Source organism: Columba livia, chromosome 1 (assembly GCF_036013475.1).
Source record: "Columba livia isolate bColLiv1 breed racing homer chromosome 1, bColLiv1.pat.W.v2, whole genome shotgun sequence".
Lineage (NCBI taxonomy): Eukaryota > Metazoa > Chordata > Aves > Columbiformes > Columbidae > Columba > Columba livia.
Window position 1 is genome coordinate 41,974,904 of NC_088602.1, and position 24,626 is coordinate 41,999,529.

At 35.8% G+C, this 24,626-nt stretch overlaps 1 long non-coding RNA gene across 1 annotated transcript; it reads right to left on the minus strand.

Moving 5' to 3' along the window:
• Positions 1-1,670: 1,670 nt before the first annotated feature.
• Positions 1,671-3,825, minus strand: LOC110358408 (uncharacterized). The gene is made up of 4 exons (XR_010469845.1): positions 3,680-3,825; positions 3,447-3,508; positions 2,478-2,591; positions 1,671-2,288 (listed from the first exon to the last, which is right to left on the minus strand). It is a non-coding gene; the product is annotated as an uncharacterized LOC110358408 (long non-coding RNA).
• Positions 3,826-24,626: the final 20,801 nt, after the last annotated feature.

The following is a 24,626-nucleotide window of genomic DNA, read 5'->3' on the forward strand; positions in this document are numbered from 1 at the left end:
GAAGAATTGTCACCCACTCATTTTTTCCCAATCTTATGATGTCATTTTTATAAAAATCATATTCCCAGACTGATAAAAAAACACATCGATAGAAACCAATACTTTTTGGTATCTGGTACGCTTCCTGGAAAGTGTAGTTTTCCAGTACCATTGACACTAATTAGTATAGATGAGACTGCAAACACTTCAGCTCATTTTGGTCTATTAATTTCTTCAACACTGTTTCAGAAGCTTTTGCACACTTTTACTTTGAAATCCCAAATATCATTTCCATGTGTTAAAACATACTTCTGAAAACTTGTAACAAAGCCTTCACATCATATTAGATCCTTCACATTGAAGGAAATATACAAAAAAATACAGAAAAATAATACTATTTTTGACTCAAGAAGAGATCCAGGGCTAGGTTAAGTGGAGAGAAAATGTAGTCATTCTGCTTTAGAAGGTGAAATCACAAAACAGTGCATATGTGAACTACTCAGAATATTTTCCCTGCTGACCATAGGTCTCTTACTTGAAAAAAATACAATAAACAGCGTGAATATTGCATATATTAAGCAAACCACAGAGCAAATATTAATGTTATTTTACTTTAATAGAAGCTGATGATTATTTGAACAATGTTCTGAGGTCTCACCACTTTTTACAAAAGAATATAAATTTACTTAACAGAGATCATTTCTTCATTCAATATACTAGAGCTACATCTTATGTATATTTTCATGAAAATTGAAATAATTTTTCAATATAAATAGCATTAACTTTAACTACAAAATATTTTAACTTTTTAAAGGAATGAAACCCTCTCTTTAACAAATTAAATCCTATTTGATCTTCCTAACCATTTTTTCCAGACACATAAAAAATAGTCCACAGACTGTTCAATGTCCAGAACAGTTAATTGATAACCAAGGCAGTCCATCAACTACTAGAGGTCCACAAATAATTCACTGAGTTTAAACACAATGAATACAAAACTTAATTAAAAAGTTCCTTTGTGAAGTTTTTTTTAAAAACGTTACTTTTCTCTGGAGAAAAATAGCGTCTCAGGAGAATGCAAGTCATGGATCTTACATTAGACGATAACACGAAAGGAACCTGGTCATATGACTAAGACATCTGGTTAGGGGTAAGTTTGGGCTGTGATCCTTCTCTAATAATTGTTTTGAGTTGCACAGTATTAATAGCAATCATATAAGTTACAGAAAGTTTCTGTAGAAGCATCTGAAACAGAGGAGTAGCCTGAAGAGCTATTCAACTCATCTTAAAACAAAAGTCGAGATTCAGTGGCATAACTATTTGTGTTTACTATCATATTAGTCACTGTGAAGCCTCTACCACCTATTCTAGGATTTGGTTCTTAGGTCTCTAAGTTCAGAGTAACATGTATCAACCTTACACATATGTTCTTATTACACTATAAGCATGTGAAATTGCACTAAATAACTAATAATGAATAATGTATAACTAAATGAAGTCCTAGAGCTCATTTGAATGTAATGGAAGCTAAGAAATCTAGTTTATGTGTACAGACCTCTTTGTAGGTATTACCTCAAGGTTATTAATCTAAAAATACAACCTAATCTTTTTTTTTTTTTCTGAGTTACTCTAACAATATTCAGTTCTTAAACATAAACATCTATATTTTTAGGCTTCATGGGGTATAGAATCATAGAATGGTTTGGGTTGGAAAGTACCTTTAAGAACAAGTAGTTCCAACTCTCCTGCCATGGACACCTTCCACTAAACCAGGTTGCTCAAAGCCCCATCCAACCCAGCCTTGAACACTTCCAGGGATGGGGCATCCATAACTTCTCTGGGCAGCCTGTTCTAGTGCCTCACCACCCTCAGAGTGAAGAATTTATTCCTTATTTCTAATATAAATCTACCCTCTTTCAGTTTACAGCCATCAACCCTTGTCATATCACTGCATGTCCTTGTAAAAAGTCCCTCTCCAGCTTTCTTGTAAGCCTCCTTTAGGTACTGGAAGGCTGCTGTAAAGTGTGCCCAGAGACTTCTTGTCTCCAGGCTGAACAACTTCAGCTCTCTCAACCCGTCTTCACAGGAGAGGTGCTCCAGTCCTCTGATCATCTTTTTGGCCCTCTTCTCAAATCTCTGTTATTGGCTGTTGTTATAATAATGCCTGATGTTTTATTATTCATTGCTGATAGTATTTTGCAATATATTCAAATATGTATATATTTGCTTTAATAGTCATAGGCATACTTGCTAGTGGTGATTTTCGTGGTAAGTTTGCCAGAGATGATTTGTGTTTTGTTTGTGGTAATCTGTAATAAAATGGAGAATCTTAGAGGACAAAGCATCCACATCCTTTTGTATTACAGAATTGTTAGAGCCCACAGTTGCAATCTGTATATACCCACAGGCCAGGCAACCCTGGTGGTAACAGTCTCCCTGCATAAATATTCTTCACTGGAATATATAGGCTACTTCTATACTTTTAAATAAAGTATTACCTTGGACCAAACCCTGGCCTTGAGACCGCTTTATACCTGCTGGCTTGAATTCACATTGATTATCTTCAGACTTTTTAGAATGCATTTCTCTTCAAGACAGAAAATTGAAGTGATCTAAAACAGAGCCAGGTAAGTAAGCTATCAGTTAAGCCGTACTGATCATCAGCATTACAATTCTTGAGCTTCCTTCATGACCCACCGAGACCAAGAAAGTAGGTACATGTGGCAAAAAGAAAAAGACAAATCTGTCTGTCTGTCTGTCCAATCTTACCTGCGCTGGAGATATCCAACTCCTTCTGAATACTAACCAGATAACTTTTAAGTTTATTAGAAGTGAACTAATATCATAACTATGAGACATATGTATTTTAAGGGAGGAATGTCTCCAAAGTTCTTAACACAAGGTTTTCTCTGTGGGAATAAAATACTGCAGTTTAATTCACAGTTCTGCTCAGAATGTCAGAATGGCACTGTTACTAGATGTTATACAATGAAATTACTCTTATTTAGTCATCAAACATGAAAAAGATCTCAAGGACAACAATTTTATTTGGATCATTTTCAAAGCATGAGAATTTGCAGTCTGATCATTTCCAAGTACTGGCTTTAAGATCATCAAATTTGAAAGATTAATTTGCTAGGGAAATTTCAAATCTCAGAAACTGTCCTTCTGCAAGAGATATTACAGGAAACAATACCCATGCTAGATTTATTCATACAATATTAATTAACCTGTCTCACCCTCTACTCACAATAGTTTATATCTACTTTTTTAAATTATGTGCAATATACAGAGAAATAGGTATTTCATAGTGCTTAATATCACAAGCAGGCTGGTTTTCTTTGGGCACAATTAAAACTAATTGTACCACAAGCCAGAGCATAATTTTTCCATGTCTTCTTTCATGACAATAAGTGAGCTGCTAACTAAACAATCATTGCTGCACAATGTTAATAAGGTTTACAGACCTTCAACATTGTTGATTCTGATTATAGTAATTTGACTCAGGTACAATAAGTTTGTAACCAACCTACAAAGATGATATGTATTTAAAAAGTACTGTAATGTAACTCGGCAAAAAGTTGAAATAATCAACGTAGGTAAGATGTACGGAGTTGACTGAGTCACTAAGTTAGAATACATTTATCAGGAAAAGATAAACAAATTCTAAAAAAATGTTCTATAGTCATTATGATCTCACTTTTACTGCTTTACAGGCTATTTTCACTAGGAGTCGTCTGTTTTACAGGCTGAAGAGTCAGAACTTTCCTGCATCTACACTCTGCCTTTTAGTTCCTTTTTAACACTACCACAACCTGTACATCTATCTGTACAGCTATCTGTACCAGCCGGCTATCAGTAGCCCATGGAATCCCACACAGAATTCTAGAATCATAGAATTATAAAGTCATAGAATGTCCTGAGTTGGAAGGGACCCACAAGGATCATTGAGTCCAACTCCTGTCCCTGATATGACAACCCCACAGTTCATGCCATGTGTTTGAGGGCATTGTCCAGTCTCTTCTTGAACACTGTCGTGCTTGGGGCCATGAGTACCTCCCTGGGGAGGCTGTTCCAGTGCTCCACTACCCCCTGGGTGAAGAACCTTTTCATAATGTCTAACCTAAACCTCCTCTGGCACATCTTCCTGCCATTCCCTCAGGTTCTGTCATCGGTTGCTAAAGAGAAGAGTTCAGTGCCTATGCTCCTTCTACCCTTGTAAAGAAGCTGTAGACTGTGATGAGTCTCCCTTAGTCTCCTCCAGGCTGAACAAACCAAGTGACTTTAGCCACTCCTCACACACCTTCCTTTCCAAACCGTTCACCAGAGTCGTAGCCCTCTCTTAGACACCCTCCAGTAGCTTTATATGTTTTTTATACTGTGTTGCCCAGAACTGCACACAGTGCTCCAGGTAAGGCCGCACCAGTGCAGAGCAGAGTGGGACAATCACCTCCCTTGAGCAGATGGCAATGCTGTGCTTGATGCAGCCCCAGACACGCTTGGCCCTCTTGGTGGCCAGAGCACAATGTTGACTCATGTTCAACTTGCCGACAACCAGAACCCCCAGATCCCTCTCTGCAGAGCTGCTTCCCAGCTTCTCATCCCCTAGTGTGTAGGTAGAGCCAGGGTTTTTGTGGCCTATGTGCATTGTGTCTGGCACTTGCTATTGTTGAACTTCATGCGGCTGGTGTTTGCCCAGTTCTCCAATCTGTCCAGATCCCTCTGCAGGGCCTCTTTGCTCTTGAGAGTGTCAATGGCTCCTCTCAATTTTGTGTCATCAGCAAACTTACTAAGAAATCCCTCAAGTGCTGAGGCTAAGTCATTTACAAAGACATTGAAGAGTGCTGGCCCTGAGATGGATCCCTGCAGAATCCCACTAGTGAGTGGTCGCCAGCCCGACATAGCCCCATTTACTAGAACCCTTTGAACCCAGCCTTTCAGCCAATTGCTCACCCACTGCACTGTCTGTTTACCCAGCTGTATGCTGGCTATTTTGTGCAGGAGGATACTATGAGGGACAGTATCAAAGGCTCTACTGAAATCCAAAAAGATCACATCGACATCACATCTCTTGGTAAATCCGGTGGCTAACCCTGTCGTAGAAGTTCGTCAAGCAAGACTTTCCCCTCATGAACCCATGCTGGCTGGGACCAATGACTGCGTTGTCATTCAGATGTTTTTCAATAACTCCCAGAAAAATCTTCTCCATGATTTTGCTAGGAAGAGAAGTGAGGCTGACAGTCCTGTAGTTGCCACAGTCATCCCTGTTTCTCTTCTTGTAGATTGGGACAATGTTCACCAGCTTCCTGTCATCCAGGACCTCTCCAGATTCCCAAGGACATTGAAAAATCATGGGCAGAGGTCTTGTTATGTCAGCCAGTTCTTTAAGCACCCTTGGATGAATCCCATCAGGCCCCATTGACTTGTAGGGATCTAGCTGGAGTAACAAATTGTGTGCAAGTTCTGGATTGATTGGGAGTTTATTGTTCTCACAGTCAAATCTCTAGCCTGCGGATCATGAATCTGCTACTGACATAAAATAGATGGATTGCTATATTTCAGGGCATAGTGCAAGCCTTTTTTATACCCATCATCCCTCAAGATTCTCTATCGTTGTGACTAATAGAAATAATAGTTTGGATGGATGAAAAACAGATTCTTTAAAAAAAAGTCCTGTACTTTTTCACTGGAGTATATAAAGAGCCATGATGACTGGAGAAAGTGCTTCACGGACACACTAAGGACATGCATGACTGAGTATAATTTACCAACCAACTCTTTTGAGGTCTTAGCTGCAAACAGACAGTAAAGAAATGCCAACGTGATAAAAAAGTCCTAGAACCCTTTGAGCAGAAATAGAATGCAGCCCAGCTTTCATTGAAAAATATACTAGATAATACACAAGCAACGGTATGGCCTGACCAGGTTATTTCCTGTATAGGATTATACAGTGTTTCATAATAAATTGCTGAATGCACTTATACTTTTACAGTCCTTTTCACTCTTGCTTTGCCTCATCACTCAGTGTCATTATGGCACAATCCTCTCCTGTCATGTGGGGCTCATAATGGTGACAAGAATTCCTTTCATATGTTGTCCTGGTTTTGTTAAAAACAAGACCAGTTCTCTTTTAGTGATTTCTCTTTCAGCTAATTTCTTCTAGGTGGCTGTACTATTCTGAGTTTTAGTCTGCATATTTTTCCTAGGATGCTGAACTCAGTGCTCATAAGAGACCAACGGAATGCTGAAGAAGTTCATGTTTAGGTTTATTACTATGGTAGCCAAGAAAGACTGATAAATTTTCTCACGTTCTGTAGTGAGAGGGGCGTGTTTGAGGAGGGGTGGATGGAACAGGTGACTAGAACTGACCAACTGAGGATCAACTGAGTATTCCATCCCATAATCATCATACCCCCTATATAAGAGGGTGATCACAAGGGTCACTCTCTCTTCGACCATGGCTGGCATCTAGAGAAGACCCTTTCTGTCTGCCTGTGATCTACAGGCCTCAGGCCCTGCATCCCTGCAACCAGATTCCGATTTGCTGTGAAGTCCCACCCATGATTTCTGGGGGCCTGAGCTGCACCTGCTGGAGCCCCCAGCTCCACACACCCAGCTCTGCTGCTGCTGGAGTGACGCCAGCTCCACATCAAGCACTCAAGATTGGTTTTGTATGTTTTGTATATATTCTCTATTTATTAGTAGCATTAGTAAAACCCTTTAAAACGCTCCAACTTGAAGTCTAAGTCTCCCTTCCTCCTTATCTTTCCTATCATCTTTCCGATTTAAAGGAATGGGGTGGCAGGAAGTGAGGGCGTAACAGGGAGCGTCTGCCACGGTTTGTTGCCGCCTTGCCTTAAACCTTGACATATGCATAAAAAAGTTCTACTACTTCTATAAAGAAGAAAACAAAGTTTTCCCTTAGCAAGACATTGGATCCTACCAGAGTTGTCCAATGCATAACATTGACTATGAATAAATTTATGTGATCTCAATACTGTTTCCTACTTTTCTCCATTTGTGGTGTTTTTCATCAGTTAATATATTTTTTCTTTGTGCCAGTGCATTATGAATTAGTGGTTATAGCAAATACGCAAATTCAGTATCATACCTCAAGAACAACAGTGAATTTATGTTCAGTTTAAATTTCATCTATCTGTCTGATAAATGCCTATTGCATGTTTTAGTCTTTCAGGACTTGCTATATATGGTGTCCAGCTGATGGTGTGGAGCTTTTAGTTTCATTTTTCCAGTATCAAGGTCACAGAAGCTTTTTCTTATCCTTACATTTGTTTCAAACAATGGCATTAGTAAAACTGGAGAAAGTAAAATTAGTAACAATCTCAATTATCTTTGAGTTAAACAATAAAAGGAAGGATGAGTACACAGGCTCATTTTCTCACAGCAAAAATCAGTGCTTCCAGCCACAGCTTGGCTAATTGAAAAACCTCAAACCACACCACCATTTTTTATTGTTAGTGCAAAGCAAGCATGTTTATCTAATATTCCTATTATCTTTATGACTGTTCCTTATGTAATTTGCACAGGTTCTTCCATAATGAAAAATTATGCATCTGATGGCATTACAGCTGGCTAAAATTCAGAACAGACTTAAGTAAATTTATGTTACTTTATAACAACTTTGAAGATGTTATATGTTACACATTTACATTTAAACACCTGCAAATATTAACAGTTATGCCAATAGACCTGAAGGACAAGGTCAAACAATAACTGCTTTGAATGAAAGGAATTTATTTCAAGCAATCATAACCATTCTCCTTCTTATTGTACCTAGAATGGTTGACTGCTGTATCTTAAACAGTTTAACCTGTTTCTAGAGAGGGATCAGAAAAAAAATCCACTGTGGAAATTTCATGATTCACTGCACACTGACAAAACCATCTGCTGAAATATACAGTGGCCGAGTTGTACTCAGGGTGAGAACCAACATGCCACCAGGGACTATTTTTGAATTATCTGTTTTCATCTGTTTTCAACGGTTAGGGAGAAGCTGTAGTCTCCTGGCGTTATTCTTCTAAAATAGATGTGGCATCAAGAGAAATCAGTGAAGGAATGAGTAAGGGAATGAGGGGGCAGAAATACTAAAAATATTTTCCTCTCAGTCTGAACATTTCTGGCAAATAAGTAAGCAATAAGTTTTTTTTGTTTTTGTTTGTTGTTGTTGTTGTTGGTTGTTTGTTTGTTTGTTTTTGTGTTGTTTTTTTGTTGTTTGGGGTTTTTTGTTTTTTACTCTTATTATATTACTGATCATATTAGTAAAGGATGTATTATACATACTTATTTGTATGAAAGCAGATCACTCTCGCAAAGTTTTGCACTTCAGATCTTTAGTGACCTAGGTTAACTAAATGAAAATGTGAATATATTGATTCTATGACCCTTGCTAATTATGTGCCATTGTGAATATTTGTATCTATCAATGGCTTTATTTACATTATCATGTATATTATTGCCCTGATGTTCTCTAGTGGCAAAAGTGTTCACGTCTAGAGTTCATTCTTAGTTTAGCTTCAAACATAACGGGGCAGTGTGATGTCTTACTGCTAAATATAGATAATACCCAGAGATGCAAAACTAGAGTACCTTCATATAGCTGTAGCTGTATGTGTAAAACATTTTAATCAATCTGTATCACATGACCATGTGTAAAATTTACTGTATCTGTGTCATATAACTTTAAGAAACTACTGACATTGCTGGAAAAATTTAACGTGAAAAAGACAGATAGATTAAAACTTTACAATTACTTTTTTTATTATGGTCCAGTATAAAAATTCCACGAGAAAATACCAAGTTTTATGATAAAACCTGTTATAATTAAACAAAGACCCCTGATACGTACATATACAATTATGTGTAAGATATTTAAAATATATGCATGAAATTACATATATGCACATATAAAAAAAAAGTATGTATTGTGTATGAATAGATATCAAATTAAATACAATAAATCATTTTAAATTGACCATATTTTGATTTGTGCTAAGCAAGTTTTTTCCCTGAAATTTTCATTTTATATGAAATTTCATGTTTTATTTTAAGTCAAAGTGGAAATATTATGCACATAATATAATTGAAAACACTGACATAACCAGTTTTTCTTATTTTTTTCCTCTAATATCTGATAAATACCAACATTTAAGGTTCTAAATCAGCTACATAACGAAGTAAATTTCCTTATATCCATTCTGAGATCTTCAGAATTTGACTAAGCAATGGGAAGAATAGGCTCATGCCTAGTACAATAGCTTCTGTAATTGTAAGAGCAATAAAATAGTCTTCCCTTTACTGAAAATGTTCTAAGACCTTGTGATTGCAACAGCTTAAACTTTCAGTGAAATGTAGTATCTGAGCTACCTATGAACCGTCATTTAAAACTGCTTTATAAAGGAGGGTTAAGGAGAATCTCCATCCCCTGATGGATGTGGGGAGAAACATAGTGACAAAAGATGAGGGAAAGGCTGAGGTACTAAATTCCTTCTGTGCTTCAGTCTTTAATAGTCAGAACAGTTGTCCTCCAGGTTCCCAGTCCCCTGAGCCAGAAGACAGGGATAAGGAGCAGAATGAAGCTCCAGTAATCCAGGGGGAAATGGTTAGCGACCTGTTACACCACTTGAACACCTACCTCACACAATACCTACAAGAGCACCATATGATCAGGCACAGTCAACATGGGTTTATGAAAGGCAGGTCCTGTTTGACCTACCTGATCTCCTTCTGTGACAAGGTAACCCACCTAGTAGATGAAGGAAAGTCTGTGGATGTTGTGTACTTAGACTTCAGTAAGGCCTTTGACAATGTAGCCCACAGCACTCCCCCAGAGAAGCTGGCAGCTCATGGCCTGGACGGGTGTACTCTGCAATTGATAAAGAACTGACTGGACGTCCAGGTCCAAAGACTTGTAGTGAATGGAGCCAAACCCGGACGACAGCTAGTCATGAGTGGTGTTCCCCAAGGGTCAGTATTGCGGCCAGTTCTGTTTAATTTATTTCTCAATGATCTGGATGAAGGGATTGAGTGCACCCTTAGCAAGTTTGCAGACAACACCAAATTGGGTGGAAGTGTTGATCTGCTGGAGGGTGGAATGGCTGTACAGAGGTGTTTAGTTTGACTGGATTATTGGGATGAGGCCAATTGTACGAGGTTTAACAAGGCCAAGTGCTGGGTCCTGCACTTGGGTCACAAGTGCTGGGATTGAGGGAGCTGGGACTGTTTAGCTTGGAGAAAAGGAGGCTGAGGCGAGACCTTATCAGTCTTTACAACTACCTGAAAGGAGGTTGTAGCATGGAGAGTGTTGGTCTCTTCTCCCAAGTAGCAAATAGATAAAACAAGAGGAAACAGCCTCAAGTTGCAGCAGAGGAGGTTTAGACTGGATATTAGGAAAAAATTCTTCATGTAAAGGGTTTTCAGGCATTGGAAGAGGCTGCCAAGAGAAGTGGTGGAGTCACCATTCCTGGAAGTGTTTAAAAGGCATTTAGATGAGGTTCTTAAGGACATGGTTTAGTGCTAGGGTTAGGTTAAGGTTGGAATCCATGATCCTGAGGATCTCTTCCAACCGAAATTATTCTATGATTCTATGATGTAGATGGATCAAGCCATGGATGGATCGAGGCTTCTAAATCTGTAGGTATGGAATACAGTTTGGAAGACATTAACAAATAACTATTTGGTCTTAATGAGTAGTGGATTCCCTACTCTTTTTATGTTGTTGGAAGTGCTGGTGAGTGAATTCTCTTTTAGTAGGGCTGCACATTTCCTTTTGATTTAAAAGTATGCAACCTTAAGGACCACAGTCTACCAAGTGAGTCATACATAAATATCAAAATTTCTTCCTATGAAAATTTGAAATGTATAGAATTTTTCCAGTTATATTTTAACTTATCTCATTTTAATATATAAAATATTTTATTTTAATGCATGTTAATTCCTGTTCTTTATTTTTAATAAGAAGTAGCTGCAAAACTACTGCCTCCAGCTGCCCTGAATGTACCTTTATCTGTCCTCATTGTTTGTAGTCACATCACTTCATCTGGCCCTGCCTACTACCCTTGAAGCCCAAATCTTCTAGATTTGAGATAGAGTCTTCAGGAATTTTGAAAGTAGAAGTTGAGATTTCACTTGGATTCATACTGTTACTTATTTTTGCACAAGGCTATTAATTTAAAACATTGCTTTAATAGGCTTCTTTTTTATCAAATAAAATCAGAAAACATTAAATGTATGTGAAATTATATAATGAAATGTGAATGATATTTATATTCCCCATAGTTTCTTATTTCTATGGAACAATTTCTGCAGAATATCACATGGAAAAGTTAATTATATTAATTTGTATTTTTGAAATTCAAGCTTATTTTTCTTATTAATAAAAATGTTAAATATTTAAACTCATTAAAGTAATGAATATGCAACAACATAAATGATTTTATGTGGAAGATGATTTGGAATTTTGTTTTTAGCATGGCAGAACTGGCAAATGTAAAAATGACTGAGATACAAGCATGTATCATGTTCTATCAAATACAAAACAAAAAAACAAACCCTTTCAATATGTCTAAACGAATGTTTCTTTATGATATAAAATATTCTTCTGATCTGTGATGATGCTATAGGGAAACATTTAAAGTTCTGAAGCAAAAGGAAACATGCACTTTAAAATGTAATACTGTTAAAGCACACCAATGCATTCAAACCACTCAGATCTACAATTATTTTTTGCCTATAATAATGAGAATCCTTAGTACCTTGAGTTACCTTGGTCTTCATTAGTGCCACCAAAAACCTTAAGAGGTTTTTGGATAGGATTATTACAGAAATTGAACCTTAATTGGAACTTAATCTCTATAATTATGTATAATTACCCGTGTTTATTACTCCTACGATGAGCACACATTTTTCTTTAGCTGTAAGGCAAAATAAGTTAAAGCTTCTAGAAGCATTGGATAATATGATTTGTATGCACTTCACTGACATTATTAGGCTGTATAGTTTTAAAATTCAATTCAAAATGTATTTTCACTCTTTGGCCTTTGACTTTGGTAACAAACATGAATGGAGAAAAGTACACGTCTTGATGGCAAATGACAGTCTTTCATTTCTTTTATTCCCTGAAACATAAGCCAAAAATTATGTAGGAGTGTCCTTTGCATGACTTCTTTCCACTCTGAAATATTCACATGAACCAATGTACAAACACAAGGGAAAAGAAGGGCACATTTAATCCAATTTTATTATTTTTCAAAAGTAAGTATGATTAAATCAGATTCAGTCTTTACTTGAGTCTATTTAAACTACAAGTCATGTTGGCTGTCACCCCAGGGAGTAGATTTGCGATAACATGGCACAGTCATTTGTAAAACTACTCTTCATAACTAATGCAGCTTGCTTGGATGAGTTTCACCATTTGTAATGAAACAGTCACATGCTGTGACTTCTGTTTGTGCATTCTAAGCTCAATCTTTTAAAATTCAATAGTTGTGTCAGCAGGATTTATATTCAGTGGCCACCACTGTCATCAATTCCATGAAATCACTTATAAGGTTAAACCCATTTACTTTTATAAACATGACTAGCATTGCACCTGCCTCAGAGTTACTTACAGATATCACACTTGTGGTGCTCCAGGGATAAGGAAGTACTATGGTTGTGCAAAGTGTTTAAAATACAGTAGTATTTTGATCTGGTATTAATAATTTTATGTAAGGAAAAACTAAGATAAAGTCCCAAACATTTTTACATAGTTTAGTCTAACAAAAAAGGACCATGTCATTTCTAAAAATTAAGTGGATAGTAGTGTTAATAAGGGATACAAAGTCACTGTCTTTTTCTTTTTATATGTTCCTTTCAAATCAGCTACCGATTACTATTAGAAATTCTGTTCTGTTTTAATGTCTCTTATGTGCCATGATGTAAGGTGACAGTAAACAAACTGTACATATGTTATTTACTTTTTTAATGTATTTTTTCTTTTTTTTTCAGGAATTATCACCTGCATTTTCAATATCACAAATTGTTATTAGACAAGGGAAAATAAAGATGTGCGACAAAATTAATTAAAGAAGTTTCATAATTGCTATTATGTTGAAGTTAGATAGATGTTAAGATATCACTAAACAGAAATTGGAGGGTAATTTTATTTATCTATGTCTGGGTATGCGTGTGCACACGCTTCTGATTTTGCTATCTAACTTGAATTTCTGAAATCTGGCAAGAGTGAAATAAGAATGTATGCATGATCAAGGCTGTCACAAGGAAAACCTGAGAATTATACTATATCACTCAGAAAGAGCTATATCCTAAAAGTGTTAATCTGCAACTGAAGAAAAATAAACCCTGATTAATTGTTCACTGGTCATGTAAAACCCCATACCTTGATGTATCAAATTAAAGAGAACTTCCCAAGTACCTTAATACAGATATCACAACCTTAACTTATTTGGAGAATTATCAACATTGCCTATAAATAATAGCATAAATGGGCTGCTACCTAGACTGGTTTTACAAGACCGAAGCAAACACCACTGAGTTGTACAAGTCTCCTTTTCCTTCATAACTGTTATACATAATTGATCAACCTGATATCCTACATAATTCTGTTATTAATGCTGGTATTGTCATTATTGTCAGGGAAGGGAATTGTTGTATCTGGTCGAAGGATATGCTAATGGTCCTTGGTTTGATTATCCCTTCAGACTTGCCACCCACACTGGATGTCATAACCAGTGGAGATGATTGTGACCAACCTTGGCTGTAACTTAGGAAAAAAGAAAAAAAAAAAAAAAGACAAACAAAAAAAAAAAAAACAAAGAAAACTGCCCACACCTCAAATAACAAGTACCTTAGACACAGAAGGAATTAATATAGTTAGAATTCTTCCTATAGAGTGGAATGACAAACAATCAAATTGACACAGCATTTAAAGGCCAAATCCAGCTAAGGAATTAGGCAAAGTGAGATTTAAATTGATTTTCAATTAAATTCCTTTTATTCCACATCATACCAAACACTTTTTATTATTTCTTGCTCAGATTTATGAGGTTTAAAACTTATCCAGCTTTCCATAGTTGTCAATTTTGTCAACTGTGATTTCAAGTGATTTCATAATTACTTTCTTAAACATTTTAGTGGTATTCACTTGGCAGATACTTTTCTTCAAAGCTCTTTTTTGTACAATGATGGATTTATTTAAAAAATTAATCATCATTAAATAACAGAGTAAAACACTGGACAGTTGCACAAATTAGAATCCTTATGTCATTATTTCTACATGTCTTAGGGAAATTAGTGTCAGAATTAGAATAAACCAGATGATAATCTACAGAATCCATGGAAGAATGTTGAACCATCTTTTAGCTGTAGCTAATTAAAAAACAAAACAAACAAACAAAAACCAAAACCAAAACCCAAACAACAAAAATAACAAAAACAACAACAACAAAACAAAAGAAACCTATGTATTATTTGTATTTTTCTAGGTTTTAATGTAAAAGGAGTCATGCGTGGAATATCCTTCAATAATACTTTTTGAGTAGAAATGTGATATAACCTTTGTTTGAGACACCTTAGCAATTAACTCACAGTTTTTCTTAAAGTTAGTATATAATATAGTTACATGAGAGCTGATATTAATAAATAGGAAGCTGTCATATACCAGCTCCTCACAAAGCTATTTTTAATCATTAATATTATTGAAACAAACAAATAAGCCAGGATTCACAGTATCCAATTTCCTAGTCTTCATCATTTTAATTTACAAGCTTTAAACCAGTTAACATACTAAAATTATTGAAGCTGTGTAAATTTACATACAGATCTATTTAAATTGCCTAATAGCACTTCAAAACTGTAAGGAAAGATAAATAGTTTATCTAATTACGTGATATTAATGCAGATATTTTCAAAATGCTGATTGGTTGGGTTTGTGTCATTAGAATCAAAAGATATGCATGAAACGTTTTTATTACCCTCATTAATGTCATTAAGCTCAAGAAGTACAGATATTACATTGCTATGGTGTGGGTTGCATATTAGGATTGAGAAAAACACATTTCTTTCATTCTAAGACTTTAAAATTTTAACACATACTAGCAAAAGCAATAAAATCTTAGTCTGGCTTATTTATTATGCCTTAATTATTATAATATTAATATAAACAGTGAAACGGGAGAGAAAACATATTTTCAGTTTTTTAATTTTCATTTTATATGTATATGATATATTTAATGTACTAAGTAGACCAACGGTTTGCAAAAATTTAATTTAGAAAAAAAAAAAAAGAAGTCCCGAGACTGCAAGGTGTACTCAGGGACTCAGGTTTAGAAAGTGGATAGACTTTGCAAATTTGTGCTATTGGTGACTTCTTGTTTCTTAATTTTCATTAGATACCAATTTAATATTAGTAAAAGATGTTAAAATTTTCCTCAGACATCTAACTTTGTAAGCTTCTAGTCTTCAGAAAGCTATTTTAATTACATATTTCACTGAAAGAACAATAAAACAGCTTGCAGAATATCTATTATAAAGTTGGTGAGTTTTTTTTTTTAGAAAAGAGTATTCTCAATATTATTAGTAGCTATGTATGTCATTATTTGACACATGCCACCAACAGGAGAACTCTGAATCAGAGCATCATTGTACTGGACTCTGCACAGTATGGGTAATGATTGTCCTTTCTTAGTTTCAATTTCAGGAGTGCCGCAAATGGCATACAAATTCTCATGAGGAAAATTGAAAGACATTTTGTGACAGAGAGGATTATTTTGTAAATGTTAATTTTAAGGTTATCTTTTAAAAATGTTTCTATATACAGTACTTGGTAAGCTCACTCAAATCACTCAAACTTTTCTTTCCCAAGATCAGATCATAGTGAAAAATATGCCACTATTTAATGGAACTAGAAACTCTCTGAAATTAATCTTAAAGCATTTCCTAATTTTGCCACTGAGTTGTGTGCTCTCCAATGCTACTAAAATTTCAAGAACAGAGGAACATTCAGATTATAATGATCTCAGCTGATTTTAGGCATCTGCAATATATGTTGCTGTAGCTAGGTGACTCAACTACCTACACTAGGCTGATAACTTTTAAAGTGAGTTTTACCTCAAACATCGGTACTGAATATTCATCTGCTTTACATTGAAAAGAGTTGAATCCCCAAGCTGACTTCAATTATGCCCAAAATTATTCTACAATGACTCAAAACATAACACTGAAATTTACAGAAAAGTAATGGTGTAAAATCAGTCTGGGAAAGTTATGACTCCATGTGTAGTTTTGCTTGGTTTTGGACTACTATGAGTAAAATCATATAAACACTTCATGAAATATTGTAAAAAATCTCAGATATTCTCAAGGACAACCTATTTAGCAAGTAATTCAGTTGAAGAGGAATAATGATATCAATTGTAATAACTTTTACTCAATAGAAAGATGTAACAACTTCTGTCTCTCAATATTTTACAATCTTTCTCTTTAAGGAGAGGTAGAAAATTACTAGTAATCACGCACATATAAACATTTCCTCTGAATGCTATTTAAAATCTCCACAGAAACTCTATTAAGAGCTGTGCCTAAAGAAGCAAATAAAAGTATTCCATAGAATAATACGATAATTTGAGTTGTGAGAGATCTAGGTCAACCTTCTTTTCAAAGAAGGTTCACCTGTGTGGTGGAAGTGACAGGTTTAGAAACACCTCTAAAGCTGAAGACTGCACAGTGTCTGTGGGTTACATGATTCACTGCCTGACTGTCCTCAGGAAAAAAGTTTATTCTCATACCCAGTCTAACTGCCTCTTCTTTCAATTTATGCCTGTTGCCTCTAATCTGCCCACGATGCATAGCTGTGAAGATCCTGGATACTTCTCCTCTGTCATCACTCTGTAGTTACTGGAGAGCTGTATTAGATTCTTCTGAAGCTATCTTTTCTCCAGGTTGAATGAGCCTCTGTCTGCCAACCCCTGGACAAGGGCTCCAGCCCTGATCATCCTGGTTGCCCTCTGCTGAACTTCCTCCAGTTTATTTATGACTTTTCTGTACTTAGGGGGCCTGAAGTTGGATGACTTATTATAGCTGTGGTCTAATGACTGCTGAGTAGAGGATGATCATCACTTCCCTTGATCTTCAGGCTATAATCCAGTTAACACAGTCCTAGATGCTGTTCATCATCTCTATTGACAGGACACACTGCTTGCTCATTTTCAGATTGCTGTCACTCAAGACCCCTGAAATTTTCCTCAGAACTGCACCCCAGTCTCTCAGTCCTCCAGCCTGTAACAATGCTACAGTCTATCTTTCCAGGGGCAGGACTTGGCATTTGTCCTTGATGAGTTTCATTAATTTAATATCAGCTCATTATTCCAGCCTGGCATTACAGAACCATACATGCAGAACCAGTAACCCTCTGTTGAGTCAGTTGACTCCAAGAATGGAGAACTATCCATTAACCACAACCTTCTGAGCCTGATCATCCAACCCATTTATTGTTTATCTGGTTGTTGACCCACCCAGTTGATAACGTGCTACTTTGATACAAAGATGTTGTGGGAGACAGTGTCAAAAGCCTTTCTAAAACTGAAGCAAAAGACATTGCCTGCTCTCTTCTCATCTATGAAACTTGTCATTTAATCATATAGGGCAGTCAACATGATCAGACATGATTTACACTTTACAAGTATTTCCCCCTCTTTCCTCTCCCACCCCGAAATCTTCTGGACTGTTGTTTTCCCATCTTTATGCAGATTATGTAGATTTTCATAAGTCAGAGGCAAAATTCCTGTTGATCTGACACGGTTAAGATTTGATTTGCATATCTGTTTCTAAACAAGCTGAGAAATACCTCCTATGGAAATCAGCACTCTTTTTCTATAGGGAAGGTTGCTACAGCAGAAAGATTTTGCAAAAATACGTGTGTTTCAGTAACTTATGATGACTCTCGCACATAGAGAGAGGCTTCAGTTATTGCAAAGTCAAAATGTTATATTTGAAATATAATACTAATAAACTGGGATTTTTCTTCCATCAGTTCACCAGTTATTTTAGACTAGGTTAGCAAGTCATTATTCTGAAAAAGCAGGAACACTGGGACTTGATAACTATCTGAAATTTAAATATAGCCTATAGTAACTACCTAGAATGGGAATAATTTCTTCTCATTTCAAACACATACGAATTAATTGTGTAAGTCCAAATTCTCGTAGTCAAATTCTTCCAGGGTGTGATCCATTTCTTCTTAAAATTGTATCTAAGATAAATAGGATTCTCATTACGTGGAAGTGTTTTTTTCCTTGCACTGACTTTAAAGAAAGCATAAGGAGCTTAGTTGTCTATGTGTCGAGGGTTAAGATTGCGGGGTGACAATAAAACCCTGGCAGATGTATTGTTAACCCCCTCTCCCCCCCCACACTTCCCCCTCCCTCTCCCCCCTTTTCACTAAGGAGAGGCGATTGGAAGGAAAAGAAGCACAGAGTGAAGAGAGTTGGAAAAAATTAAAGATGTTTTACTAATGCTACTAATAAGAATAGAGAAAATAATCCAAAATATACAAAACCAATCTTGAAAGTCTCGGCAACTGCAGAGCAGGCACCCGAAGTCCTGGATTAGACTCCGCAGCCAATCGGAGCTGGATTCAGTCTCTCACTAGGCCTCAGTTCGCAGGGATGACTAGCAAGGTCCTCTCCTAAGGTCGGCCATAAGCAGCAGGGAAAAGGGAAAAACACAAAAGGGACGAGATCCTCGTGATCTCCCACTTTTATATGAAGTATTCACGTGAATGGAATGTTATACCCAGTTGGTCAGTTTCTTGGTCTCTTTCTTCTCGTCGCCCCTCTCGCGAGATGTCCATCCGTGCTTATCAATAAGTTTGCATTCCATTGCTAGGTTTACCAAAACATGTGTCTGGTTCTCCAGGAAAATGCAGTTAATATGAAAGCTTTAGCTGACAGGCAAATTCACTGAAAGAGAAACTTGTTTTTAGCAAAACCAGGACACTATGTTATACAAGATGAATTCTTCCATTAAACTGCCTGTATAATAAATGAAGAAAGATACTGAACTCCAGAGGACAAGTCGTAGCATTTGTTATACATAGGCTATGGTGAGTTTTCCCTTGGTGTTGCCTCTCTCTAGATTGAAAAGAGACTATATAAAGCTCCCTTAGCCTAAATGTGCAACTAAAATTGTATGAGATGAGTTCCACTCTTGTCATAGCCAACTCTCCTTGGCTGTGTCCCCTGTGATTCATTCTTCTGATTTCCTCTCATTTTAATTCGTCATGAGTCTACTGAGTTTTGCTTGGATGGAGTTAATTTTATTCAGAGGAACATATATGGTGCTGTGTTTTGTCTTATGGCTAAACCAGTGTTGGTAACACATCAATGTTTTGGCTATTGCTGGACAGGCTTTTTTTTTTTTATCTTACTCTGCCCCTTCAGCAATTAGGCTGGAGGTGAGCAAGAAGTTGGGAGGAGGCACAGCTAGGAAAGCTGACCCAAACTGGCTAAATAAATATTCCATGCCTTATAATGTCTGGGATGTTTTTTGATCTGGTTTCTTTCAGTGTAATTTCAGTAATTTCAGCTGGTACTTTTCCTTTGTTAGCCTCCATATTATCTATTTTACACAATATTTTTTTATGTTGGATTTAGATCTAAAACTCAGTGAATGAATGAATTCTTATAGAGATACTATATAAATACAAGCCTTTATTAGCATCCTATGAAGGCTGACACAAACATCATTAAAATTACATAACATATTTCATAATGTTTTTGGTTTTTTTTTTTTCTCAAGAAGCAGAGATTTATGGAAACATCTTTGCAATCTGATAGCATATATGTTAAATTAATGCTCTTACATTTCATTTTTTCATAATCATATTTAAGCCTCATCTTTGTGAGTCGAGAAGATTAAAGTGAAGACACACTTTCTGAATTTCAGATAATTTCCTTTCTGAACAAAAGCTATTTAAGATGGAGCAAAAATGAATGCTGTGAATAATTTTATGAGGATGAAAATTATTTTCTCATTGAGTCATTAATATCTAAAAAGACAGAATTTTAGAGCAAATCCTACAGAAATGGACCATGCATTTTAGTAACAGAGAAAGCGTCTATAAAACGTTCTGAAAACTATTAAAATAAGTTGATCAGTAGATCTTACCCCACAACATGTGGCTTCCCATGAGAAGGCTGGTCAGAAACACACTACCTGAATGTGAAGCCAGTCCAACTTCTCCAGCAAAAAAGTATAATGCAATACTGTGCCATGCTGACCTGAGGAATACTGCCTCTAATTGTTCGCGTCTTCATATCACTTCTAGATTGGGTACAGGGTTCTCAGTAGACGTGCAGTCATACATTCATGGATTTAGATACATGCATATTGTGGTGTAATTTATTTTAAGTTTACAATGAGTGTACTACTATTGTTAATAGACATATGGGAACTGTCACACATACCAGCTTTCCTTAAAGTTTTGTATAAAGTCTTTATATTATACCACACTGTACACTGCAGTATCATAAAGAAAAGAGAATAATATCTAATGTTTTAAATTATTTTATATATTTATTTTGAAAAAAAAAAAGAAAAACAACACGTTACTGTTATTAACCATGTTCTGCTCCTGTTGCTCATAGCAAATGCGATCTTATACCACACTTCAAAACAATCTCACGGCAGCTTAAGAATCCTCAAAAGTACAGGGGGAAACGGGGAAAACACTAAGGGTGGGATTCAACTCCAGAATGTGTCTACCTAAATCTAAATGTATAAATGCCAGATTTGCATGTTAGCCAGAAATATGAGCTGCTATTACTGCCAACAGAGCATAAAAGGACTTGATTTGTGGTCTAAACACAAAAGTCACCCAGGATGCCAAGGGATACCAGAGTTATTTGCTTAAGGCTGTCAGACCTGTCAGCGATCCATGTCTTCTTGGAGTGGCACCTAAAGAACAGTGCAGATATTGTAAAATATTTCAAATTTCATATTTGTCTAAGGTTAAGACGCTGAATCAAGCCCCTGTGTTTAGTCAGCAGAGGACGTCTTCAGATTCTCCAAGGCTTGACTCATTGCCTACTCTTAGACAGTTTTTTAGTGCTTTTGAAACACCATAAAGTGTTGTTCAGTTGCCCCAACTTAGAAACCTCATGTCATTTTGAAAGAACTAGATTAATCCACGTAACTCCAACTGGTTCTTTAGAAGGTTCATGTCTTCCATAGGTCCTGTTCCTTACCTTTCAACCTCATGGAGCATGGATTGCACATTTTAAAGTTCTGAGAACTCTTACATTTCAGCAACTGAGTCATGACTTCTTTGACTATATGCTCTGTTTATCTCTTGGTATTTGAAACAGGATTACAGCGATGGCTAAGGTCTTATAAAAGACCCGTCGCCATCTAGAACACCTTTAGGAGATCTAGTTGACATTCTAGAGCACCTATGCAGACACATTTAGACTTCCTTATTCAGCATATTATAGTCTGGAGTTAAATACTTGTTAAATAGGCCTTTCCTGAACATGAAAATGAACAAAATTATTTCTTATTTCTTTATTTCTTAGAAAACAGAAGGATTAAATCAATGTGTAGAAGTAAACTAATAAATTAAGACTTCGATCCCTAAGATTTGGTGACATATGTATTCATATTCCATACTGTTTTGAGCTTAAGACCAAATGATATCAGTAAGAGGCTGCATGCAGGTGGAACTTGAAGGAAATAGAATCTTATACTAATGTTTAACTTTCATAATCAATAGAGAAAAATAGACAAGTGGGGTAATGAATTATAGATTTCAGAAGTAAGTTATATTTCTTTTCACATACTTTTTCTTATTTTACTGCAGGGAAACCATCATTACACATGCATAATGAGGTGTATGACACACAGAAGTATCTGATCCAATGGGAGCCTTTAAAGATTTGTCTTTTATTATTATTACCTTCTTTTAGTATGGCTAGGTACTTCTGCTGTCAGAAGAAATTGCAGAATAATGTGGCGATACTTCTGATAATTTTAAGTGAATCCATTTTGTGGCAGATAAGAGTTATCCTTTCTAATTCACCGTGGTCTTCAGTATTTCTGTGACAGAAAGTCTCTATCCTTAAAATGCAAGCATTTTTTGTTATGTCAAGAAGTGGTATAGAAGTAATTCTTCTGAGAGAGTGCATAAGTGAGTCTAGATCCACAATGCTAAATGTCTCTGCCTAAGAAAAGATCCTCAGTCCTCAAGCTAAAAGGTACAGAATACCTAGATTCCACTTTAAAGTAGGTTGGCTGTATTCATAATACATAACATTTATAACTGAGACTCCCAGGGCATAATATACCTACTACATAATAATTCAAGTGGACTCATTTTGTGCCTATGATTTGACTGAAAACCTCAAGAATGGCAACTTCACGTCATGCTTTTGTCTCCTGGTATGTGGCAAATGAATTTGATGAGATCTGAAGGGCTCAACAACTGTTGTGATAGTATTTGAAGACAGTTTTGAAGATTTTGTAAGGTGAGGAATCCAACACAAGTGTAGTTTCACTAATGTTGCCTTGTGAAAGTGCAGATAAAAAGGCAACCCAAGAGCTAACTAATGTTTACACAACACTCCGCTTGTCTCAGCCCTTACCACCCACTCAGTCACACTGTAGTTGCAATAGATCATTTGGCAGAGGTAGTGCTCTGTTTTGTAAATTAACCAGTGATACAGACTTGAAATTCTAAAGAATTATTCTACCAAATGCGATTTATTTCTTTTATTCTATGCGTTTTCAGTGTGGAAATAGAAGCATAACATTTGCACAGTTGTTGCAACTGTTATTGTGCTATACAAATACCGCATAAAAATTCCTTAAATTATATAAATGTCAATTTTAAAAAACATTTTTTAACCCACTATGGTGATTTAAAGCCTAAGAAATTTTGAAGCTTGATGAATGTACACTTAAAATACAATTAAACACTGAATCCTTGCTAAATTATTCACCAAAGTGCCATTTGCAAAGCCCCAGGAATCAGCTGTTGTAACAGAGGGGCATTTTTCTGTGAGAATACGATTATACTTTTTGAAAAGCAGGGAAAAGAAATTACAAATTACTTCAGTATTTTGAGATCTGAAGTCTAAAGAAAAAACAGGCTGGGAGGAAGATTAAATGGGAAGAAGTAGAGATCAGGGTCCATGAGAGCCTACAAATTATTAAAGCTTTCTTACACAAGGAATCTTTATAAAGAAAGCAACTGCTGCAGACAGAGATTAACTAGAACACCTTCATTAGATCATTGTGATTACTTGGCTAGGGATTTAATTAGAACAACTACAGCTATGGAAATCAATCAGGAAAAGTTAGAACCAAATAGAAACCTGAAAAAAAAAACACTAAAAAATACTTCATGAAATTGATTAAAAGATTGGTTAAAACTAAACTCTGTATTTAATTCAAACAGCAACAGTAAACTCAGAATTTTGTGCAAGATGTTAAATATCAAGTTTATGTTGCCCTACTGAACTGTGTAGCCACATTCTGTCATATCACCTGTGGATGTTGCTTTAAATATATTTAGGAGGGAATTTATTTATAAATATTAAATTAAATATTTTTATCTTAGACATGAATTAGAAAATTCAGAATTGGTAAAAGATCACATCTTTAATCTCTGTACCACTGACCAAAACTTTTTACCTAGAAAACAACAAACAAACCAACCAAACTAAACCAAACAAAAAAAAACAAATAAAACCCCCAAAACCCCACCACCTTACCTGTAAGTTAACTGCATAGCTTGGCTTATTTTCTTTTTCTCTCTCATGAAACTTATGCTTTCAATTTTCCATCTCCTTTTTTTGTTTCAAAAGATTATAAAATACTATCACAAGTAATATTTAAAGGCAAATTATTTATTCATTATATAGCTTTTCCAAATGTATTCTTAGTATAGATCTGGTTATCTCACGGTTCTGAAGTTGGTAAGATTGAACTGATTGCCCTAGATCTGTTGCCCAAGGCATATTACAGGGTGCTTTAATGCATTTAGTATTTTACAGTTCATCTTTTCCAAATAACAGGTCCTTAATTTTACAACGCATTTACTTTTCCGGTCTACTAGAATCTGAGTTTGTTGATTTTCAAAATAGTTCATCAAGTCTTCAGTGTAACCAGGTTGTCTATGTGGATTTTATTTTTTTTTTAATGGTTCATTTTAATGTTTTCTTTTGTCTGAGGTTTTACTTTTATTTCAGCACCATTTAATAGATAAAGAAATTGAGAATATGTCATTTAATAGGTACAGGTTTTATTTTTTTTTTTTTTTTTAATACTGGCAGAGTATGTAAAAGCAATTCTAGAAGTAGATGAAATGTTAATAAAATGCTTTGAAGTACTGCCCTACATAATTGCTGCACATTATTATTCTCAGCATTTTGTATTTTCAAGCTATGAAAAGGCTCATTGCTGTACTTAATTTCATAGAACAAAGTATTTTCAGATTTATTTGTGACTCCAAAGTTTTAGGAAAGAAATATAATAATTTCAAAGTGAACAAAGAGACATCTTGATCTTTGGAACAGATAAAGGCAGGACACTTCCTTACTACTGACTTCGAACAGCTGTAGGCTCTCTGGTCTAGT